Source organism: Papaver somniferum, chromosome 10 (assembly GCF_003573695.1).
Source record: "Papaver somniferum cultivar HN1 chromosome 10, ASM357369v1, whole genome shotgun sequence".
Taxonomy (NCBI): Eukaryota; Viridiplantae; Streptophyta; class Magnoliopsida; order Ranunculales; family Papaveraceae; genus Papaver; species Papaver somniferum.
In genome coordinates this window covers 7,268,309-7,280,134 of record NC_039367.1, presented here as the reverse complement: position 1 = coordinate 7,280,134, position 11,826 = coordinate 7,268,309, and the positions used below count along the sequence as shown (strand labels likewise).

At 34.9% G+C, this 11,826-nt stretch overlaps 1 long non-coding RNA gene across 8 annotated transcripts; it reads left to right on the top strand.

Annotated features, from left to right (window-relative positions):
- Positions 1-354: 354 nt before the first annotated feature.
- LOC113318612 lies at positions 355-6,297 on the top strand. Of its 8 annotated transcripts, XR_003344691.1 has the most exons (6): positions 365-747; positions 1,504-1,553; positions 1,647-2,038; positions 2,723-2,805; positions 3,198-3,404; positions 5,949-6,297. It is a non-coding gene; the product is annotated as an uncharacterized LOC113318612 (long non-coding RNA). The 8 variants fall into 8 exon arrangements; XR_003344688.1 differs by adding an exon at positions 4,306-4,369 and having other exon boundaries at positions 355-747; positions 1,647-3,404; XR_003344693.1 differs by having other exon boundaries at positions 357-747; positions 1,647-1,798; positions 1,992-3,404.
- Positions 6,298-11,826: the final 5,529 nt, after the last annotated feature.

The following is an 11,826-nucleotide window of genomic DNA, read 5'->3' as shown; positions in this document are numbered from 1 at the left end:
ATCCAAAAGATACATTCAATATTTTGCATGAGCCCATTTACACAACACAACAACTACATGTATTTTACTACCGTTAAAGGCCTACATTGCATGCTTACCTTTTGCGGTGTGCATTGAATGTGGTCTTGTACTATAATCTATGTAATTCAAATAGGGACTTAGATTTTCCCGGTGTTCAAAGACCTTAAGTGTCCGGCCCAGGCCCCCGAAGCTCATGGCTCGTTGTGGGTTGGCCTAACTTTGCCCATTAAAATAAGTAGAAATTAACATTTAATCCCAAATTAGTTGGATTTTAGAAATTTTCTGTCCTTTCAAGCTTAGTACTGAGAGGTCCAAATTCACCATATTCAGAACGAATCAGTCCAGTCTTTAACGATTTAATCCAAATCGATGTTTTTCACTGCCGAAAATACCCATCATTGAAATTTCTTCTTCCTAATTCAGTTTCTTCTTTTTCATTTCAATGTCCGAAACAACTCTCCATCAAACCTAATCTCTTCTTTTTCATTTTCAATGCTTGAAACAACTCTCCCGTGAATAACAAATCAAACCTAATCTTTTTCAATGAAATTTGAATCCCAAAAATAAATCTGAGAATCAAACAAACAATCGGTTCAATTTGATTCAACTTGAAAACCTAAATCGTTTTCATCAGTACCTTCATTGACGATTAATCAATCCAGGGGAAAACTAGATGAGATTCAAATTAAATTATTGAAGAGCTCATCCTTGAAAGCGACTGGGAATGTAAGTGTAATCTATTCTTATCATTTGAATTTGATTGCAGCTGTTAATTTATCGATTCGGAATCGATTTCAGAAAAAAAATTACGATTTGAAAAACCTAATTAATTTGATTTCAATTTCAGTTTCTCATTCAATCTATGAGTGTAGATACATATCGTTGTTTGGGAAAATGTTTCTTATGTTTGTTTTTTTTTAATCAGATTTTATTAGTAAATTTTCTTCTGTTCGCCATCCTCAAAAACCATCGCTCCTCTATTGGAGAATTCAAAGATAGAAAGAGAGTTATATGTCAGTGTGATCACTGTAGAGCTCACTGAATTACTGAATATGTTTTACATGTTATTTTTATTTTGGTTTATTGTTGAAACGGATCAATGTGAATATATTGAAATGCTTAATGATTTCTGAGATAATCCGTTGATTAGAACAGAACTCAAAATACATTAAACTGCTTAGTGAACTTTCGTCAATATTGAATAGGATCATTGTGTTACATTGTGCTTAATGAATTCTGAGATGATATATTGATCAGAGAAGAACTCATAATACATTTGCTGGCCCATAGTTCATGATTCCTATTTAGGCACCAAGGAGGGAACTCGAAACACGGAGCACCATCAATTTGTAATTTGTGTAACCTTTCATTTCTTCAGTCTCTCCCCTTTCTGGTTTAATAGAATATGTACTATTAAAAATGCTGCGTATAAAGGTTTGTCACAAGCTTTACTAATCATCTTAAATAATGTTTTCCTGTCAGAGGGTGACCGACATGGCATCCTTTGCGGAAGATGTGCATCTTTTGGCAAGGTAATATCTCATTTTTTTAATGTTGTTACTTAATATAGGTTTGATTGCTTATATGGTCCTTGAAATTTTGTGGTATGTTAATTTCTTTTGCAGTGCAAGCATAGACGGAAGGGTTTTTGTATGGGAGATTAAGGCACTAATGAAAAACATAAGCCACGAATAACATGGGAAATGGTCACTGCCATCCAGATAATGGGCGAGGGGAATTAGTTCATCCACGAGTTTGCTGGCACTCCCATAAACAAGTAATGTCATGCCTTTAGAACCTAATTATGTATTCCTGAAACTGCAATGGTGTTTCGAAATCTTCTTTTCAGGATTGGGGATCTTTTAACAAAATGCTCTACTGCCTACTTTAGCTAGGAAGTTTTGAGTATTTGCCTTTGATTTAGTATAAATAATACTAGTGATTGGTAGTTCTACGTTGCCTTATAGCAGGAGTGCAAGTCTTGTATCAAAGTTGTTTGGTTGAATGCTTCAATGAGGTAAGTCATGTTGTCTTACATATATGAATTATTCAATTTCTTAGAAAATTATCTAGCTGAAATTTTCTTTTCTTTTACTTATTGAACTTTGGTAATGAAACAGTAAAGAGCTGACGTTTGTGCTATTTCCCATCCTAAAAAATCAACTCATTTTAATTACTGGATAATGTATATAGTCTTGGGACCTCTATCATGGTTGTTGTGTGCATAATTTTGGATCCAAAACTAATTGGAGAAATTAGACACATATTGTCAGGGGCTATATATTAGGTTCATTTCCAAGTAATTTTTTTCAATGGTGAAGTATTTGCACTTACCGGTCATGAGCATATATATAGTAAAAAACAAATCTGGGACAAATAGGGATAGTCAGTAGTTAGTCGAAATGCATCAGGTGAAGAGGTCGTTACAGACGCAAAAGTGGTAGTTAATGCTGCTGGACCATTCTGTGATTCGGTAAGGAAAATGGTCGACAAAGATGCACCAACTAATGAATAATAGAATATGTCTGCTATTTTATAATTGGTTAGCTGTTCTAGATGTCCTTGGGTATTGAGGAGTGGACACGCCCTGTGTCGTCTTTTGTTTCTCAATTTCTTAGCTTGATTTTGATTTTATTAAAAGATTTATAGATATGTGACGTTTAAGTAGCCTATGTAACTAAAATATTTCAATATATCCTAGCTGTCCGTCGAACTGCATCAGGTGAAGATTTCGTTACATACGCAAAAGTGGTAGTTAATGCTGCTGGACCATTATGTGATTCGGTAAGGAAAATGGTCGACAAAGATGCACCAACTATGATCTGTCCCAGCAGTGACGTACATATTGGTGTACCTATACGTAATGCAACTGTACATATTGGTGCACCTGTACGCAGTGCAAGTGTACATATTGGTGCACCTGTATTCCAAGTTTATATTTTTGCATCTTAGTTCAGTAAGATGATATTACTTTGTTGGTTCGTAGTACATTTGATTTAGTTGAGTTTGAGTTATGCAGGTCAATTATTAGATGCATGAGTATATTCAAGTCAAATTGTTACATTGTTTTTCTAGGGTCTTCATTTTGTACTGATTAATCTGGTTTATGTGTGTTTGTAATTTGGGAGTCTTCATTTGTTTTTAAGGATATAATTGTGAAGCTGTGTCGTGGGCAGGAATTGAGATTGAGGGCTATAGCTAGAAAAGGGATTGGGAAAGATCATGCTAATAGGTCACCCACGACTACTATTACATTCATGTATATATGAACCAGACGTCCACATTAATGAGGATGTGATGGCAACCTTAACTCTTGAAGAAAACAAAGTTGGGTTGAAAGTAGCCCCACCAAAGTTTTTGATATTGATCCCAATACCCAACAGGTATTTTATTTTTCATAGTTGGAATCTTGGATGAAATATATGCTCTCATGTCTTACCATGCATCTTTCCATGCATAATTTATTTGCTTTTCCTGTCCATGTACTAGTTTTACTTCTGAATGGTATTCTTAGGGTTAATGGATATATGTTTAGGTTTATTTTTTTTGAATCTTATCTTGTATAACTCTTGATGATTGATATCTAGTGTGTTCATCTTATTTTACTTTAGGATCGTGAGTTCCACAAATTAGACAGTTGATTCTTAATGTGTACATAATTGTACACGTTGATTCTTAATGTCTACATAATTATACACATATTGATGTGTACATAATAGTCCTAGAGAAGTGGAAGCTATGTGCATTATGAGACTTAAGCATAACATTGCCAATCCGATTCATGCAATTTATGTCATGTATGATTTTCTTTTTGTGCTCCAGCATTATTTGTGCTTTGGTTATTCTTTATTTATGCAGTATTTGTTTATTTGTTTTCTTATAATTTTTAGCGTACCTGTTTAAAGAAGATTATTTTATGCACGTGTACTTTTTGGTGCACTAATCAAAAATATGATTTTTTATACACTTGGACTATGTGTTCAAGTTGGTTTGCACGTAGAAAAAAACACAATATTTGAGTAAACAACTATGGGTACAAACCGGTACAAATGTGAAAAAAGGATTCCATAAGTTTATGCTTGGGTAATTAAGAAGGGTTTACAAACTGGTACACAGTGGAAAAAATGACTGTATGAGCTGTGTTTGGATAAATAACTAGGGTGTACAAACCGGTAGATATATGGAAATAATGACTCCATAAACTTATGCTTGGGTAAATAACTAGAGTAGAAATGATTTGGAGGCATGAAACTCAGGTTTATGCAAATTTTTATTTGTTTCCAGGTGTCCCATGTACTATAACTTTAAGCTTGCATTTCTAGTGTGGCTCCAACTTCTATCTTTTGATGTGAGTAAAACCTAGCTCTTGGGTGACTATTTTCCTTTGTTACATTTAGGTTTGTGTTAATAAATCTCTATGTTTTGACATCAACATCAGTTATGTTCGTAAACTAACACATTAACATCAAATTCTTTTAAAACTCTTTGTTACTTGTCCTGAAGCTTTTTACTGTTTATCCCTTCAAATTATTATTATTAAATTTTGGATGTTTTAATATGTCCGCATTAACATCAGCTGTAAGTTCTCTTTGACCACCAATGATAGTTGGGAGAGACATGGAAAGATAGGATGATTTAGGTATATATGTTTTGGATAGATGTGTAGACAATATGTGTACATAGTTGTACACCTATTGATTATTAATGTGTACATAATCATACACATGTTAATTGTTAATGTGTACATAGTCGCAAATATGCTTCTTACTATACAAGAATCTTTCGTTTTAGATTTATTGTTATTTTATGTTTACATCTTTAATATGATTTGTGATGTTAACTCATGGGGAGATATGGAAAAATCGGATCATTTTGTAGGTGTGTATATAATTGTACATAATGATAAAGATGAGTTCCCAACTTATGTTGCTATGCTTGTAGCCCAAGAAGATGCAACATGGTGCTAGGTATTTGTTCTAGTTGTATACTTTGGTTCCCTTGATTATTCCTACCTTAATATTGGTCCTAACTGATAACATGATTGTGTGCTTTAGACTTTCTTAGTTGAATTTGATAAGTACAACCTTCGTTTAATGACATAATTATACACAAGTAGATAGTTAATGTGTATATAGTTGTACACTTGTTGATTGTTAATATGAATGATTGGTGTTGTGCATGTTTTATAGGGTATACATATTTGTGCACCTGTGTAAATCTTATGAAAAAGTAGGTTTCCCTTGTTTTACAACGGTGTACATATTGGTGCACCTGTGGGAAGTAATTCTCATGAAAAAATAGGTTTGTGTGTGGTTATGAATGATCATCTTTATGCATATTTTGAAGCGGTGTACGTAGTGGTGCACATCTGTCATTCCCATGTAAAAGTAGGTTTGTGTGGTTATGAATGATCATTTTTCTGAATGTTTGCAGGGGTGTACACATTGTTGTACCTGTATAATTTCCATGAAAAAGTGCGTCCGAGTGTGAATATGAATGATTGAATTTATGCATGTTTTGCAGGGGTGTACACCTTGGTGCACCAGTGTATTTTTAATGGAAAAGTAGATTTGTTTGTGGCTATGAAGTATCGGTTTTAGGAATGTTTCACATGGATGAATATATTGATGTACCAATATACTTCTCATGAAACAGTAGATCTGGCTGTGAGTATGATTGATCTGTTGTGCATGTTAGTAATCTCTTTTTTCGGTAAAGTGCAATGAATTACTGTACTTGGATGTTTCGAAGCCATATTAATTTTATATAGTAATGCCCACATGGATTGTGTCTCTGACCATAAACTGACTAACTTTTTATTTTGATCGTTTTCTTGCTTTGTTTTCTTATGTGGATGTTAGTGAAAGGATAATCACTTTCTTTTTAAGCTGCGATTTCTTGTGTTCATTGTTCTGTCCTCGATGCAGGTTATCTGCTAAACTTACCTCTCCAAATATGGATGTTATTCAACTGAAGCTTGGCGTGGTTAGTATTTTTCTCAGTCTGTGTGGACTAGGGTGGCATTCTGGCTATCATGAATTTTGGATTTTTTTGGCTTGGCGTGGTTGGTATTTTTCTCAGTCTGTGTGGACTAGGGTGGCAGTCTGGCTATCATGAATTTTGGATTTTTTTTGGATCTTTTCAACGGTGTACATAATTGTACACACAAATGTAAATTAAAAAATTTTAAAAATGAAAATTATATAGTCATATGGGTACTCTTTTTGTAGCTCTCGGAAAATGCTTTTAAAATATATAAAGTTTATCGATTTTGCACCAGCGGTTCAAAAGATAAATTGTTTTTAATTATTTTTCATATCATTTAAGATAGATGACATCATCATGAGTCAGGGTGGACTAAATTGCAAATATTTGAACTAGATAGTAAAAAATGAGGGTTATTACTGTATTTTCCATATTTTTGGACTAATTTGTACCTAGTTCACCCAGACTGGACTAAACTGTATCTTTGGGTTGATTTTTGGACTAAACCCTATTTTTCCCTTAAAATAATAGAGCGGACACACAATGACTCAAATTCTCTTATTCGGTACAGTACCCGGTCTAATAGTATGTTATTAGTACCCGATTCAATAGCCCAGTAATAATATCCAATCACCTTGCTCATAGCTAAGTTGCAACATAATAATAATATGTTAGGCGAGAAAAAAATGAAAAAATTTAGATACATTTCACGATTAGTCAATCAGATGACCCAATTTTGGAAAAGTAAATATTGTCAACTTTGAAGATGTTAAATTTAAGCTTGTACCAAAACATGCAAACACGTTAGCACATAAGTTACGTCAATTTGTTATCTATGAAAATCTACCAGGATGGTGGATTGTCAATTCCCCTCTTTCTTGTATTTCACAAATTTAAGTCTGAACGAAGTACTCTAGTTAATAAAAATGCTTTTCAAAACTTATTTTTCTTTCTTTCTTTTCCTTTTTCTTCAAAAAAATAATAATTACGCGCTTGTAACTCAGCTGGTTTCATGCGCTCCAAGAAGTCCCAGATTCGAATCCTAAATGACGCAATATTACAGAGTTTGACATGGACGGTAGAGTTAGTTTCCTCCCCTTGCGACGACGTTAGCCACACTATCCGTTTCGGCTCCCTCGGTTTTGTTCCTCATGAAACTCGCTGGTAGGCTAGCACGACAACCTGTTCAACTTATGTAGTAGTACGTTGTTTGGAGCTTAGTTTGTTAGGCTTTCAATTAGTTAATTATGTAATAATATTAATAAAAATATTATAATTACTGAGTGAATAAAACTTTAGTTTTTCTCGGGTTACAAAATAATATAATATGATTGTACATTCAAGGCCCACTTGGCCGAGCCTGCCCTAGCCCAAATCACATGACAGGCTATTGGACGAGCCACGTGTATGACCATCCCTCCCGACCCATTTTATTAAATGTGAACTAGTTACCAGATCCACCTTAGCCTTGTCCGACCCTGTATAAACCCCCAAGTTCAAATGTTTGCCATTGCTATTAGTGTAATAGGTAATATTTTGCATTGCTAATATTGGTGCTCCAAACTGACCCTTACCCAGATAGGTATTCCAATAATTTATTGTCGTTATATTTGTACGAATGAATCTGAATCTCGTAACATATCTTGAGGGATTGTGATTTTACGAAAACTTATTTGGATCGGTTAGCTGGTATTTTCATGCTTAGGCTTGAATATGATCCACCTGCTTCCTATGAAAGAGTTAAAGGAACAAGTATTATATTTAAAGATCTCTAGCTTGTGGTGAATTTGACTAGAGATCAGAATTGTGGAAGTTAAGAAAATCTGTGATGTGCGAAGGTTGTCGAGTTGAAAACTTTAAATCAAGACCAATTTGATGATTCATAATACTGCAGTTAGATTGAAAGGGTACATGTATAACTCATGCGATAATCTTGCACTTCTTTTTTTTTTAGAGCCACAATAAAATAGTCCAAAATCTTCGGTCTATTAAGTGCAGGTAGGAACCTCTGGGTATAAATCAAGAGGACTAAAGGTCCGATTTTCATTGAAGATCTTAAGGTTGGACCGATCCTAACCTGTTAGAGCATTGTTCGGTCAAGCTCGCATGCGTTGCTATCTCAAGCATGCTTGTCAATGTTAGTGATCAAAACTATAAGTCTTGATTTTTAGTCTATTATAGCTAAGTCTCGGATTAGGATAGAAAGTGTAGTTGAGCTCAAGGACTTCATGGCGATTCATCATACAAGAAGAAGAACTACTCAAGGAACCGGTGAAACTTCTCGACAAAAAGGTATGTGAAGACTTGAACTTATCTATCACTCAAAAGTCTATCTACTCTATATCCTACTCTTTGAGACAAGAAGTCATATGCTATATGTATAGACTTGGATTATACACATTTGGTATTTCGAGCCGAGTATACCTCGCCTATCTATATCTCGAAATATGTGTTGGTAAGCTTTTCGCTTCGATTAAGTTTATCTTTACCTAGTGACAAAAGTTCTGATATGTTTCAATCACTTTGAAAGTTGCTTTGACGAGAAATGGTGTAACAACTGTATAACGTCCTCTAAGAATGTTTCAATGATTGAAATGAGAGTTTAGATTACATAACCAATGATGGACATAAGCATTGTTGTGGAAACACATTTATGTATAAGTCCTATTTCTTGAACCAAAGTTTGCGAACTTTGTTGATCAAGAGAAACCGGAAGAATGACTTGTTTCCAAGTCCGCGAACTCAGTCCGCGAACTGCCGAACTTCTCATCCTGAGAAATTCTGCTGGAGTTGACAAACTAGTTGCGTGAGTACCAGTCCGCTAACCCAGTCCGCGAACCGGTGGAAGGTCTTTTGCCGAGATTTTCTGCTGGAGTTTGTAAACTATGCCCGGCTGCTTAAGTCCGCGAATCTAGTCTCCGAACTTAAGAAGGTTATATATCTAAAGATGATTTCTGAACTTAAACTTAAAAAGACTAAGGAATGCATTTTGCAAACCGTGGATATAAAAGTTCATGAACCGATTCAAGTGAATCAAATCAACTTTGCTTCAATTGTGTCTTGTGTATTACATAAGATTTCCTTGCAATTGAACAACTCTCTAACTAGTTCATTTGAAGTCATTTGAACTAGTTATGGTGAAGAAGAACATGGTTGATATGAAATGCGCATGCGGCTAACCTTTTGGTTAACTATTATTGAACCAAAAAGTGCATACCTTTGGGTACGGTTAACAAACCTGATTTGAAAGACTATATAAAGGAGACATCTATTGTGCGAAACTAATCCCCACACCTTACGTGTGATACTAGTTTGCATACTAGAGTCGACTCTCCTTTAACCTTTGGTTTTCTTCTTCTAAAACCAGGTTAACGACTTAAAGACTTCATTGGGATTGTGTAGCCAGACCGATACTACTTTTATCGTAGTTGTGTGATCTGATCTTGCATCTTCTATCGTACGAGTACAATCAGATTGATTGGCTTGAGATTTATATCTCCTATAGGCAAGATATAAAAAGTAATCACAAACATCTTCGTCTCATCGTTTGTGATTCCGCAACATCTTGTTTCGCTATCATACGATTAAGATTGTTGTGAGGTGATTGATAACTCTAGGCTGTTCTTCGGGAATATAAGACCAGATTATCAATTGGTTCCTATTCACCTTGATTATTATCAAAATACGGAACAAAACCTTTAGGGTTTATCTGTGGGAGACAGATTGATCCTTTGATAGACTTGTCTGTGTGAGACAGATTTGTTTATTGTCAAAGCCTGCGATTTTAGATCGTAACAACTCTTAGTTGTGGGTGAGATCATCTAAGAGAATCAAGTGTGCAATATCCTGCTGGGATCAGAGGCGTAGGAGCATAACTGTACCTTGGATCAGTGGGAGATTGATTGGGGTTCAACTACAGTCCAGTCCGAAGTTAGCTTGGATTAGGCTAGTGTCTGTAGCTTCTTAATACAGTGTGTGTTCAATCTGGACTAGGTCCCGGGGGTTTTCTGAATTTGCGGTTTTCTCGTTAACAAAATTTCCGGTGTCTTTGTTATTTCAATTTCCGCATTATATTCTTTTATCTTTATAATTGAAATAATACAGGTTGTGCGTTAGATCATCAATTAGAGTAATCCAACCTTTGGTTGTTGATTGTCATTGATTGATCCTTGGATATTGGACTTTGGTACCATCCAAGTTATTCCTTGTGTTTGATTAAAGACTCGCTAATTTATATTAGTTTGAGTAAATCAAGACAATAGAGAGATATTAACTCCTCGATATACTTTAGTCTAGATTGAGTGTGACTGTCTAGTTGATTCTCTAACAAAGTATATTGGAGTTAGTCCATACAGATTGCTAAGCGAAATATTGGATAGTGTTGTTAGAACCCCGCTTTTTCAATTGGTATCAGAGCAGGCAAACACTCTAAACCTAATAAGTATGTGTTTGTTCGTTCCTTAAAAATTGTCCCATGGGAAATTTCTTTGGAAAACTTTCTCTTGGTATCTGTAACGCACGCCAGAGTTCCTTAAAGATTGTTTAAGGATTATTATGGTTAAAACCTTCAGGTTCACATGATAATCTCATCTCATCCAAAAAGGAATATTTGGATGATGAGAACCAATCTAAAGGAAAAAATAAAAAGAAGGAAAGAATGAGGAAACGTTCGTCACGCTCAAGGATATGGATTCTCACTAGATTAACTATTGATCTCTTTAAGGAATACTATCATAATGAATCAATTGATAAAGATCTATTTAGAGTGTTCGAAGGCGTTTTTAAACTATTAGAAAAACTTAATTATGTTAAGTCTAAGAATTCTTCTGAAAAAGGTTCTATACATGTTAAACTATCAAATAATATTGTACATCCTAGGAATCAGAAGAATTTTCCTTCTAGCCAGATCAAACGAAGGATATAAAGCTCTGACTGCCCTGATTATCATCATTATTTTGATTATATCACGGGGACTGTTCACACATATCAACCAGAGATGTTGCATGAGAAATCCTATGCACATTATGCCTCTTGGTAATATGCCTGGCACTACCTCATTTGTATATATCTTGGAATGGGGCAAGAAATGGTTGAGTTGTGTACAATTTTGTAATTCTCTTTTAGAATAACAAATAAAACTTTCTACTTCTAAGAAAATCCCACTTTCCTTGTTTGGGTCGCGGTTCACAAACGGGTCCAAGTCCTTTATTGTTTTTATAAAGAAGAAGTTCGCGCACCCTCTCCTTCTTCATCACCAGTCCGCGTACGTGAACCTCTAGGGTTTTTGTGTTTTCCTCCATTGAAGCCTCCTTAGAGAAATTGAAAGAAAGCGCGTTCAAGGTTTACTTCAAGTAAGTAAATTCCTTTTGTTCCCTTCAATTTCTTAGATATCATGATGAATTCTAAGAGCTCAAGAAGCTCCAAAAGCTCATATTCCTCTAGCATGGATTTTCCTTGTGACCAAAATTCTCTTAGGATTAGGTTTGTGAATGATTCTTGTGCTAGAATTTTTGAAAGGATTTTATCTAAAGGTTTTATCCTAGAAAAGAAATTGTACCTTTCTAGTGGGTATGAAGAGGATTTAGCTTGCTTCAAAAAATTCAAGCTTGGAAACATCTTTGATGGTCTTGGCCAAGGTTTTGATTCTCTCACAAGAATTTTCTATGCCAACATTCATGATGTTGATGATGATAAAATGGAATTCAAATCCATGGTAAATAGAGAAAGATTTCTTGTTGATAGAGAATTAATTTCAAGGATTACCAACATTCCGTTGGGAAACGCGTGTCTTCCAAGACCAAGTGAAGAACGTCCATCTTG